This window comes from Melanerpes formicivorus, unplaced genomic scaffold (assembly GCF_026170545.1).
Source record: "Melanerpes formicivorus ecotype bairdi unplaced genomic scaffold, bMelFor1.0.p_v2 SCAF_10, whole genome shotgun sequence".
Classification (NCBI taxonomy): domain Eukaryota; kingdom Metazoa; phylum Chordata; class Aves; order Piciformes; family Picidae; genus Melanerpes; species Melanerpes formicivorus.
In genome coordinates, this window is record NW_027142362.1 from 17,969,675 (window position 1) to 17,983,117 (window position 13,443).

Sequence of the window (13,443 nt, forward strand, 5' to 3'; positions counted from 1 at the left end):
CCATTGACAGGACTATTGTCCCCCAATAAAAACTCAGTAAACTGAACAGCAAAAGACTGTTTATCAGAATACACCTAGTTATAACTGTGAATTGAAAAAAAAAAATCCCCAGCTGAACAAAGAAGAAAGATGGTGATATGACATCTTGAACTATAGTATCTTTAAGATGAAAATTTGATCTCAGCTTCATGTAAAAGGTTTTAAATTAGTTGTGATGGAAGTCTGACAACTGGCTTGAAGTGTGAATAAGACTGAAAAGAGCCACTTGTAGCTTTGAACACATACATATGCAATTACTTCTGATGACTACATCCCTGATTGATTCCATCAACAGACACTTATCCTGACAATCCATAAACTTTCCTTCTTTAGCTTAACCTACATTTTATTCAAGATATCTTTGCAAGATGGACTCTTGGAAGAACTATGTTTGCTTACAACTTTTAGTTTCCAAACTTGTGTGGTCTGAGGAAAGAGTGAAGGCACATGTTGGTACCATTCAAAGTGGTATTAGTAGCAGAAAACCACGTAGTAAGCAACTTTTGTGCAGCAAAATTAACAAGAAGGAGTAAGTAGAAAGGCACTTGAAAAACTTTCCGTTGACATCCTTGAAGGTGGTAGCTAGGGCTACAGAGAGAATGTCTGAGCTGGGTGTTCATACTTATGGCATACACAGTTGCATAAATGCCTAGCAAAATAGAGTCCTCACCAAGTAAAATAAATATAGCCATGATAGACTGAGGTTTCACTTCTGCCATTGAGTTCTTTGCAGTTTGGCTGGGAAACAAAGAACTGGTACATCCTTATTCACTACTGCTTCCTAGGTGTTGTACACTGATTTAGTCTTGCAGAACTCCCATGCTCAGGAACAAGTGCAGGTGGTTTCTCATCTGAGCCACACAAGGCCCAGCTGCTGACTAAGCCCACCACCAAGCTCCATTTCAGCTCCTTAGGCACTCTGTCATGCAAAAGACCATTGGTCTCATGCAGAGTGACCCTATAGCACCCAGAAATCCTCAGTTACAGGGAAGATTATGTCCAGTTCTGGGCTCCTCAATTTAAGAAGGACATTTAAATACTTGAATGTGTCCAGAAAAGGGCAACGAGGCTGTTGAGAGATCTCAAGCACAGGCCCTATGAGGAGAGGCTGAGGGAGCTGGGGTTGTTTAGCCTGGAGAAGAGGAGGCTCAGGGGAGACCTTATTGCTCTCTACAACTACCTGAAAGGAGGTTGTAGACAGGTGGGGGTTGGTCTCTTCTCCCAGGCAACCAGTATCAGAACAAAAGGACACAGTCTCAAGATGTGCCAGGGGAGGTTTAGGCTGGATGTTAGGAAGAAGTTCTTCACAGAAAGAGTGATTAGCCATTGGAATAGGCTGCCCAGAGAGGTGATGGAATCCCCATCACTTGATGTGTTTAAGAGGGGACTGGATGAGGCACTTGGTGCCATGGTTTAGTTGATTAGATAGTGTTGGATGATAGATTGGACTTTATGATCTCAAAGGTGTTTTCCAACCTGGTTAATTCTATTCTATTCTATCTCAAAATAATTGTGACCATACTACATTCCAGTGTGGTTGGTAAAGTGAGATGAACTGCACTAATTCAGAAATCTACCCTTTGCTTCAAGTCAAGGAATACTGAAGAGATAATCATGACAGTGCAATAAAAATAATACTAATTAACAAAAATTAATGTCAAGCTTTTGTCTTGCATCTTGGTTACAGCATCAGACATTTTTTACCCATTATCTACTTTTTACTGTTCTATGTATCAGCAATGTTTTCTCCTACAAGTTTAATAAATGTAAAGAAATCTGCACTCTGACAAAGCATTTAACAAGAATATATCAAAAGTATGTAGCTCTGTACTTTTTTCTCAAGCATGTTTCAGATGGCTAAAAATTTACTTTCATTATTAATTTCAAAGATAAAAAAAGAACCTCTCTCTTAAATACAAGAAGGACAGAGAATGTCCTTGATTAGATAACCTATGCCAAGCCTATAAAAATGTTATTTTATTAAAAGGATAGCTCAGATTGAAATTCACTAGAATGAATTTAACTTCAAGTATTGGAAGATGTATCAGAAGAGATAACTACCACTTGGGAATAAAACCCAGGCAGCTGTCATCTTACTAAAAGTAGAACGAGCCCTTTTAGCATCCTGCTTTGAAAAAGAGACCTCTGACCCAAGCAAATGGCCACTCAAACAATGGTAGCAAAGACAACCACATTTCTTTTCCCAGTTGTACTCATTCTGTTAATTGACCTTACTATTCTCCCTAAAATAGAAAAATAAGAAGGACCTACCTTTTCGCACTTGGTGAAAGCACCATATCCTTGGGATGTATGTTAGTCAGAAAAAGTAAGATAATGTTTAGTTTAAAATCAAAGTATTCCCCATAGCCTTTAGCATGCAGAGGTTCTTTTAGCTCGGATAGAGGAGGTGCAAACATCTACTCAGTGTATTAGAAAAGGCTAATTCCTAATTCCCTTGACTAAGCCTGCTTGCTGCTATGGACTACTACAGGCTTTATTCCCATTAGAGACTCATTGGTTGCCCAAGGTGACAGTGCTGTGTCACAGGTAATTGTGAAAGTGACATGGTAAAGGGTTTCTAAAAATTTACCTTTGAGTAAAGAGATCAAATGATTAAGTCTGCAGCCTTTTAAGCCTGAAACCCGAGCATACAGTTATGCTTTACTTTTCTAGTATTAGTTGATATGCAGTAAAATCACATACCCTTTCCATTCACTTAAAAGACAGCAGACTGGAGTAGGTTGATACTACTCCTCATGAGGCAGCAATTATAAGAGCAGGTGGTCAAGCCATGTCAGAAAAAAGGAGTATTTGTGTTCATTTTTCAGTTTTGGATCTAGGCCAAATTGTGTAACTTAGAAATCCAGTCAACTACCAAGCAACAGAACAACTCTTAAGATGGGTTAACACTTGCAACTGCCACCTACAGCAGGAACAGGAACAATGGTATTGACATGTTGGTTGATGTCCCTTGTTATTTTGAGAAGAAACAAATAGCTAGCAATCCAGCTGATAATGAAACTCTCATGAAACTGCTTAAAATATTATTCAGTAAGGCATTCTCCAAGGCACACGAGCACAGACACAGAATTTGACAAGATTTGTGCATCACAGTCTGTCTGTACTTCTGCAAGGGAAACTGGTATTTGATGTAAATGTTGGCAACATCTAAATGCAGCATTTTTGGTTTAGGCTGACTTCCACCATTCTGGAGCATGTTATTTAGACAAACTATAATGTGGCATTTAGCTTCAGCTAACAACGAATAATCTGTGCTCACCTGAACTACCGCATTCCATTACAGGTTGTGCACCTGGCTGGCTCCCTATCTGCCCATTCTCTTTGGTGGCCTGCGCACAGTATCTCACATTATGCAGCATCCCATCTCGCTGAACTGGTAGGATGCCTTCTGGAAACCACAAGGACACAATGTGACATGACTTACGCATGAAATTAGTCTTGAAGAGAAGCAGCATGTAAATCTTTCCACTTCACAATTAACTTCAGTTTTAACTTTGAGCTCCTAGAAAAAAGATTATGTGAACCACCCACTTCCAGGGCTTTACATACCCAATTGAAATCTAAACAGGGTGTTTGTAGAATTGCAATGCTTTCAGCTACTCCAAGTCTTAACAGTTCTCTGGCCTTTTCACCAATCCTTTCACAATAGACTGATCAGTTTCTATTTCCATTTTCTACTATACAGTCCAGATAGATTGTCTTTGAGATTTAATGAGACCTTGGTCCCTGCCTGATTCTTTAAGCTAGTATCTCATTACAAATGAGAAATAGTAATTAAAATATTGCAACTGGACATAGCTGCATCACAGACCACATACAAAGAATTCCATGTAAAAAACACACACCTGAAATCCCATTTTGATCAAACTCAATTTTCTCTTTAACTTCAGAAAAACTGGTGTATCAACATCTTCCAAAAATTAAAAGATCATGAAAGGCCACACAGTAAATCTTGGAACTTGAAATCAACCACCTTCAGTTAGTTGGTAGAATTTAACTATCTGTTTTACAAAGTTAAAAGTATTACACTGTGCAGCAATTGTATGTACTGATAACCTTTAGATCTTTTTGGTTCCATTAAAGATACAACATGTGCCATGGAGAGACTTGGAATCATCAATAAATTCTTCCAGCTATTCCAAGCAGGAACCTGTGCAATTGTGACAAAAGACAGAGAAAGGGAAAGAAATGGCCATTTTTTCCATGGCTTCTCAATTCCTCCTTTCTGGTTTTAGAAACACTGCAGAGCTCTCAGATATGGAGGCATCAATATCATAACAGTAACTAAGGCCTTTTTTTAGTAGGAAATGCCACCACACCCATTAGCCATAGCCCTCTCATTTGTTTCTTTATCCCCAAAGAATATCTCATGAAAATTTGTTAAAAACCAGAACTTTCTGAAGCATTTTGAGTGCCTGCACCACAGAAAAAAAAAAATAAATATCACATTTTTACCTGTAGATATGTTATTATTTAAAGCAGTTTTTCAGGACAGAGTGCAGGATAAGAAGCTGCCTGTAAGTAAGTCATTGACTACTTGTCAGAATATCACATTTCCTGTGGTGTGCTACTTTTGAACAGATGCTTTAGATTTCATAACCAGGAAACCATTTATAATTACTTTCTAATTATCAGCCTCGAATAAACTACCTTCAGAGTCTCGTTTTCTGCACAGCAGCACACACCAAAGACAGCGTTATACATTTGTATACTCTTCTAAATATAATTGGTTTCAGCTGTTCTGAATATCCTAAAGCAACTACAAAAGTCATAGTTAACAAACAAACTTTTAATTACTCTTTACACTTTATGCGTTCTGGGTATGGATGTTCCCATCTTGTTTCTTACCATCTCGATGACACACACTGAGTCCTTCTCTTTTAGGCACGTCTTTATTTTTGTATCGTTTTCCGGTGTCTAGCCAAGCATTCCTACACCAGCCAGCTCAGCAGCCTCCAGCAGATGGAGCCAGGAAGCCACTGATTTGGATTAGATACACGTGAAAGACAAACCACCACCTAGCCGGCTATTAGACTACACGGCTATTAGTATCAGCTGGTAAGAACTTCTCACGCAAATCAAACATACCGCTGCAATTTCTTCCTGAGACAAAAGGCGGGGCAGTTTCTTCTCTACTCTTCTACCTTAAATCATTGATCTTACTTCTCTTATCTCTTCACAGAAGCATGGAAAATAAAGACAGACACAAAGAAGGCAAGGTGACTTGGTATTTAATTTTTTCTTTTCATGGTCAGAGTCACAGTTTACTACTGATAAAGATTCCCTACTTAACCAATTACCAATCCCAGATGTTACTAACTTGCAAAAACATGGTATCTTCACCTAAAAGGAAGTTGATGTGACATGTTTCATTTAGGCCCATCTAGCAGCAACTCAAAAGAACTGAACACATCTTGAAACCACCAGAACAAGAATCAAAAAGGAAATGAAGACTATAGGAGAGAGGATAATTTGTAAGGGACCCTGATCTTTCTGTTGCAGAATGAGATAAAGCTTTCACAGAATCACAGAATCAACCAGGTTGGAAAAGACCTCAGATATCATCAGGTCCAGCCTATTACCTAATCCCTAACACCTCCTGATCTTTCTGTTGCAGAATGAGATAGAGCTTTCATAGAATCACAGAATCAACCAGGTTGGAAAAGACCTCAGATATCATCAGGTCCAGCCTATTACCTAATCCCTAACACCTCCTGATCTTTCTGTTGCAGAATGAGATAAAGCTTTCATAGAATCACAGAATCAACCAGGTTGGAAAAGACCTCAGTGATCATAAAGTCCAGCCTATTACCTAATCCCTAACACCTCCTGACAACTAAGCCAGTGGCACATCCAATCCCTTTTTGAACACCTCCAGGGATGGTGACTCCACCACCTCCCTGGGCAGCACATCCCAATGGCTAATTACTCTTTCTGGGAAGAACTTTCTCCTCACCTTGAGCCTAAAGGGTGGCAGCAGTGTGAACTGCTCTGAAACCAGCCCTGGAGGCTCCTCCTCAGCTGTTTGAGTGCTTTGGGAAGAGAGGGAGCAGAGCCACTGTGCTGAAGAAGCCAACTGAACATCTCCAACTCTGCCCCTGGAGCCTCCCACCTTCCCCCTGGTTTTGCAGAGCTGGAGATAACTGAAGACTCTTCAAAGGCCACAAAACAGAAGAGAAAGTAATACATTCTCTGAAGGTTCATGCTCCTTGGCTGCATCTTCAGCCACAGTAATCATTTTCTTAAGATGCTACCTAACAGTACCATATGCCCCAAAACACTGGCAATCTCATATGCTCTTCCACAGAGCCTTTATTACATAGACTGAAAAAAATTCCTGCTGGCAGCTACCAGCATCAAAAAATATTCTTTCCTTCTACCTAACTGAATTACAGTTGAAGCTGTGTAATGGTCTAACCAAATAGCATGATCCAAAAAGATGTATTTACAACCCTATACAGAACAGACAATAGCCCTTCTCTTCATACTCTTTAATCTCACTCCACTCATCATCCATTGGGCCATTCATCTAGACAGCCAGTGCTGAAGTGCAATTATACCAAAAAATACTGAATGTGTGTCCAACATGTAAATGTTCCTAAGCTAGTAGGGTATCACTTACTGGAAGGGAAGCAGATGCTTCACTGCATCTGGATGCAGACTGAAAAAGTATCAGGCAATTCCTAAGCCTAAAACATCTGTGTGAGCCAACTTCACAGGCACAACCCCATGATCTTATATTTGAAACCCAGGTCTACCTTTTAGGCCTCTAGCCCACATGGCAGCTCTACTGCTCAGTGAACTACTGCTCCTAAGCTTGCATAGGGGAGAAGAGTTTTTAACTATATTCCTCATCAGCAAGGACAGTTTGGCTTCTATCTGCTGTATAAACAGACCCTTCTGTGGTCTGCACAGGTTCTTGGTGTTCTAAGCACAAGGCAGAGCACACAGTGTTCATAACATCTCCACTGTGGTCCATGTTACAACATAGTCTGACAGATATAACGGCCCTGTGCCAGTGTCTTTTCTAAAAGCATTTGAAGAACAGTCAAAGGAAAATACATATTTTCCTTCTGGAAAGCATCTAAGGGACATCTTCCATTTGCCTATCCTTTTATACTGCCAGCATGGTCCACCAAATGATATACCAAAGGAAAGCTGATTTCACAGGTATTTTCAACAACAGTTTACATTTAAGAGGTCTGCCAGGGACAGGACCACAGGGCACACTGTTGCTGACCTGTGTCAGACATGCAATACTGTCTACATATTGTAAATCTTCCTAGATGCTGAAACTGTCTAGAATCACAAAAGTGGAAAAGTAATTTTTCTTTCCACTTGCTAGGCTGCAGGTCTTGTGCTCTGATTGTTACATTTATATCACTGACATTTAAAAAAGATTACTATCAATCTAACTGTAAGCTGATTCTTTATTAAAAAAAAAGAGAAAAAAAAGAAAATACTGGCAACAGATTTTTTTTTCAACAGTGTGGAACAAAAGCTATTGCAAAAAAAGAAAAAGTTTTACTGCAACTACTACTGAAATTAGTAACATTAGAACAAGAGGGAAAAAGGCTCTTCATTTGAGGTGATTAGTCTTATTGTTTTATGACATCATCTAGACAGTTATCTAACTGATGATTATAGCCATCAGCTGCAGTTTAAATGGGCTGTTGTGAATGCTGGCAGGCCTACTTACAGTGAGGAAACAGACTTCTGCACCTTTTGGTAACTAACATCCTGGTCCTGTGACTACGCCCAAACTTCTGATCTCACAATGATGTCAGCTGATGTCAGCTCCAAACCCAACATTTCCTTCATTCAAATTCCTTAAACACTGGCCTACTTTTCATATTAGTACTTAGAACTAAAAACATGGAATAAACACAGAAATAGTGTACAGCAGGTGTTGTGCAGATCAAGATCTCTGTTCCTGTTGGGATGGGTGAGATTTTGTACCTTAACTGTGCTGGTAACAAGTTTACCTGAGTCACTGCCTCTTCTCTTTCCCACCTTTATAAGGGCCTTGTACTATACCAACAGGCCCTGGGGAACACAGGGGAACAGGGGTGTAGTGAAAAGAAGCTTGAACAGTGTCAGCAGGGATACTAATGCAGCTGGTGATGTTTCTAATCCTCATGTAGAGTGATGATACAGAATAAGCTGCATTGCTAACAACAAGAAGAAGAAGGAAAATACATAATATTAAGGATTCACTGAGAATTCAAATCAGGAACTGAAGTACCCCAGCTTACCTCTTCTGACGGCTGGAACTCCAACAGTTATTTGCTAGCCAAAGCAGAATAAATAATAGGCCAAATTTTTTAAATTAATCTCTTGGGAAGGGGAAGCAGGAAGGAAATTATCTTTGTGGAATGTTGTCAGATGAGAATTAAAATTCCAGTCTTTACTGGAGGCCTCTGCTGGAATGTGCAATACACTGGGTACATTCCCCTCAAGCATATACACACTTTATATTTGATTTTTTCCATGGCATGCTGCTTAAAGGCTCACAGCTGCATTCTTAGTTGGTTTCAAGGTAATCTTGGTACATAAACACAGTGACACCCAAAACTGCACTCCTCAGCCATGGTGCCTTTGTTGAAATAGAAGGCATTGCACCCAGAAGTGAGATTTATCTGAAGGTTCACGCTGAAACTAGGAGGAAACTACTGTATGAGATCATCCTGAAGTTTAGTCTACTGCCTCCACCAAAACCTTCTCAAATATGCTACCAAAGATAACTTGGCAAATCTTCAGTGGTCAGCAGCAAGACAGCGTGAGATCCAACAGAGCCCTGGTCTCACTTTTGAAGGGTTAGAATTTGGCTTATGCTCCAAAACACTCTTGTCAATATTCATCACCCATCATACTGTAGATTGCAGTTGCTACCCAAAGCACTCACCTTTCACAAACAATAGAACATTCTTTCTGGGGGCAGGAGAGGAGAAGAGGTGAGATGTGATTTTTCTTCCCATGGTACTTTCCCCGACAACGTAGTCTGACCACCACAGACAAGGGAAACCTGTAGAGTGAACAAACATGATTCTTCCACAATTCATAACAGAATGATAGCAATGTTTTACTTAATACCAAATAAACAAACTGTACAGGCCACTTACTGTAGGCAGCTGTTCAACAAATGACAAAGTAACATTGTGTGATAATACAGTCAGATGCCAATTACTGCCTCTTTTTACAGTCCATTCCCACTGAAGTCAAAGGCAGACTTCCAAGATAAGTACAAATGGAGACCTGGAGCTGCATTTGTTCAAATATTTTTTCAATAGATGCCTTACAAAGCAGACAATACTTTAAAATTGTCACTGGATACCTTAATCCCATTTGCTTTGCCGAAGATCAGTGAGATCTGCAACTCTGAAAATCCCACTAAATATTATCTGAATTTCTAGGCTTTGAAGAAGGGCATTCATGCATGAAATTCACCCTGTGCTGGGGCCAGAAGAGGATTTTTATAAACTCCAGTGGGAGCTAAGGTATACCAAGGCTATGTGATGTAACAAGCAGAGAACCTTCTCCTGTTCACACTTTTGAAAGTTGCACATGCCATGTTATAAATCAGTGCTAAAGATGCTAGAATATAACATCCATATGCTGGAGGAACATGATAGATCACAGTACAGAGCCAGGCTATACATAAAAAGTAGCATCTCCTCACAGACTCTGTCAAAAATTATGTTCCTGGAAACTCCACAGTGCCAAAGGTGATTTCCAGAGACTACAAGTACTGTCCAGTTAGCAAGGGCTTGTGACAGAGTCCTGCCCATGTGCTTTATCACTAATTGGACTGAGTCATGAGTCACTCACTAACTGCAGTTTCTGTTGGACTCACGGAGGGCAATTAGGCCAACAGTTGGGTTTAAATTTTAACTCATAGATATAAAACATTGCTTTTCTAAGGGTAGTTCAAGCATACTCCAAATTCCACAGGAAAATCTGTTTTCCAAGGCAGAAGAGCTTCCCAGCTCTTGCAGCACTAAGTATATTTGAGAAAGCACTGCGCTCTAGATGACTGCCTCCAAATAACACCTAAACGAATAAAGTAAGTCCATGAGCACACACACTGATTAAGTCAGTTTTCCATGGATTTGTATCTCATGGACTTACTGCTGCATTATAATACATGAGCTCATGACACAGTCTCTCTCTTACACAATTATTTCTTCTCTTCCATACTCTTAATATATTTAGCCTAGTTTCAGACACTGCTTTGCTATTAAAATGAGCCAAAATTAGACAGGGGAATTCACAGTAGACAAACAATAAGGTTGCATTAGATCTCCCTGATTTAGGTATCTAGACTAATAATCTATCATCTGCACAGCTATTGTTAAACTGCTGTATTGTTGGGAAAGATAAAATTCTTAAAATTCTGAGCAAGTCTGCTCCTATTCTCTTAATAAAGAAATCAGAGTAAATTCTTTTCTGCAGGCCAAACTCCAGTCAGCCTAGGAAAATACAGGATTCCTGGGATTTAATACTGCCTGGTGCCAACAGAACATTGCCTGAGTCACTTCCAGAGAACAGACCCCAAGCCTATGTTCCCAAACACAAACAGGACTACCCATTTATTAGGAAAGTTAATATTTAATAGTTCTGACCTCAGTCACTAAGAGAGCCTGTGTTTCCTGAGCACATATGGAGAAATGCAACTTGCTTCACTGGATCAACGAGCCTTTTGCATTCACAAAATTCACCTAGCTCTATCTGGCTGTGTTTCCATCAAGAACAAAAGAAAGAAAAAAAAAATCAGGAAGACAATAAGCTTTAAGTGTCAAAAAGAACATATAGTCAGTTCTCCAAGACATGCCTAGTTACAAAGCCAGTACTGATACTAAATTATTTTAGACCTGGGTAAAATCATTGTGCTTCATCGTAATTTCCTTCTTAAATGAGGCAACAGCATATATTGCTTTTCTTGAAATGTATTTTTCAATTATTATTTCTTACCTACAGAATTTTGAACATGCAAGTGGCTAGAGTGAACTAAACATGATTGTGTCTTCAAAAGCAAAAACTGAGCATATTTGACAGGTAATTTGAAGGGTATGTGGGCAGTTATTTTGAAGCCTACATATTCACTTCCATCAGCCATGTATTTTTCTTAAGGGTCTCGATAAAACTGCCTTCATTTTTCTTGAGCTGGTCTGGTATTTCAAAAGCCATTTAATTTAATGACTTCATGGGAACCTTAAACTACTAAAGCTCATATTTGCAAAATGCTTTTTGACACAACCTTGCAAGCTTGACTCTTCATTTTCTCATGCAACTACTTGTTCATTACCCAATGAAAACAGCAGAAGCCTTTTCAGTCACTTTAGATCAGACCCTTGCAACTGTATTAAGACCTCCATTTAAAAACCAACAAAATTAGTCCTGATTTATTTTAGCCAAACTGCAGAAGTTACAGATTACAATCAGACTGAAATCAAGAACAAAAATTTTGCCAAACACAAAAAGGAGCTTTAACTACACTCACAGCTACAACTATTACCATCATGTCTTACAGCTGCACTGTTCAATGCATTGATAAATACCAAGCACACTGTTTTCTTTTTAAAGTAATCATAACTGATAGCTTTACACATTCTTCTACTACTTTCCCAGTAATATTTAAATGAATGCAAAATCCATAGCATTGCAGAGAAGCAACAAATGAAATAGCACACTTCTAGTAGGGCAAGATTGCCTGGGTGCAAAAACACTTGTTCACAACACTGTCCATAACAATTACAGTCTTAGATATACTAAAACCAAAATCAGCCCACAATATGAAGGCAACCTTTCCAAACATGTATAACTACTTTTAAAAACAAACAAACAAAAAACCACAGAGAGAGCAATTTTGTAACCATCTCTCCCTTGCCTACGTAAACAGGTTGAATTCTGACAGATACTGTAAAAAGGTAGCCCTTCTTTCTGTGGTAGAAATGGAATCTAAACCAGATCTTTAGCTATCTCCAGAGTGGGATCAAAAGCGAAAAGATGTATGGCTCATTTTACCATCAGCTTTGAAACTGATCTTTTATTATTTATTCTCACAGTATCACAGTACATTAGAGGTTGGAAGGGAGCTCCAGAGATCATTAGGTCCAACCCCCCTGCCAAAGTAGGATCACTTAGGGTAGTCCACACAGGAATGCATCCAGGTGGGTTTTGAAAGTCTCCAGGGAAGGAGACTCCACAACTTCTCTGGGCAGCCTGTTCCAGTGCTCTGTCACCCTCACTGCAAAGAGGTTTCTTCTCATGTTGAGCTGAAAGCTTCCATGTTCAAGCTAGAACCTGTTGTTTCTTATTAGTGCACACCACCAAAAAGAGCTTGGCCCCCTCCACTTGACACCCACCCCTCAAATATTTATAGAGATTGATGAAATCCCCTCTCAATCTTCCCAAGATTAAACAGCCCCAGGGATCTCAGTCTCTTCATAGGGGAGATGCTCAAGTCCCCTAATCATCCCTGTGGCTCTCCATTGGATTCTCTCCAGATCCTAACTAACTTGTTCAAATATTATCTTTTTGACACACTTCTGAACAGCAGTAGTACAAAAGTAATTAAATTACAATTGGCCAGTAACTTTAGAAAGCAAAATACCTTTACTGTTTGGTCTATCATCTTCTGTTTTTTTTCTTCAGTAGGTATTTCCAGCCATGACTGCGAAGAAGTTTTGCAGTCCCTAAAGTTTCTAGATTGTAAACTTGGAATGTAACATCAAGAAAAGTAAGTATCTGCAGTTAAATATGCACTTAAAGTTCAATCAACACAAATGAACGTGTATGTATACTCCTGTCAAATTTGGCGTTACTTGCTTAAGTAAGGACCACTACAACACAGAAACATTTGAGTGACGTCTTTAACTCGTGTGCTATATAGAGGAAGTATGAGACTTATCTATGCAACATCTAAAGTATTATGCAAAATAATAATAACTGAAAAAACAGTTCAAAATAAAAGAATACAAAATGAGTCCAAGGGCACAAAGAATGTAAGCTCCTGAGAGTGAGTTCTCAAACTACCAGAAACTGCTGTTCCCCTTGAAGAGTAAAAATTTGGTTTACTGCGTTTCCTCTGTTCACTGGGCACTTCTGTGCAGTGTTTTGGTGTGATGGCAGTGATAATCGGTTGTTTGGAGCTGACACGAATTGGTGATTAACTGTTTCATGCTTGGCTGACCACAAGATAAGATAGTCCCAGAAAGAGAAGGGGGTAACAGATGCTTTAGGTTATGCTGACACTGAGATAGGAATGTACTGAGATAACCAGCCCTGGTACAACAGATAATTAGCTCTGGAACAACATTTTGAGACTAGAATTGTTTTGAAAAAATCAGCAAAGTCCCCCAAAAGTGGTGCCTCATTATAATA

General features: G+C 39.3%; 1 protein-coding gene across 3 annotated transcripts in view; it reads right to left on the reverse strand.

The window, feature by feature from the left end:
- TRPM1 (transient receptor potential cation channel subfamily M member 1) overlaps positions 1-12,808 on the reverse strand; it is a 100,828-nt gene extending 88,020 nt beyond the window's left edge. Inside the window, exons 1-3 of one of the 3 annotated variants that reach the window (XM_068143995.1) lie at positions 12,674-12,808; positions 10,683-10,792; positions 8,966-9,085 (exon numbers count right to left, since the gene is read on the reverse strand). The gene's annotated coding sequence lies outside the window, so the exon portion shown is untranslated. Of the gene's footprint in view, positions 1-2,310; positions 2,410-8,965; positions 9,086-10,682; positions 10,801-12,673 lie in introns of those variants that run through there. The other 2 variants (XM_068143997.1, XM_068143996.1) reach the window with 2 other exon arrangements.
- Positions 12,809-13,443: the final 635 nt, after the last annotated feature.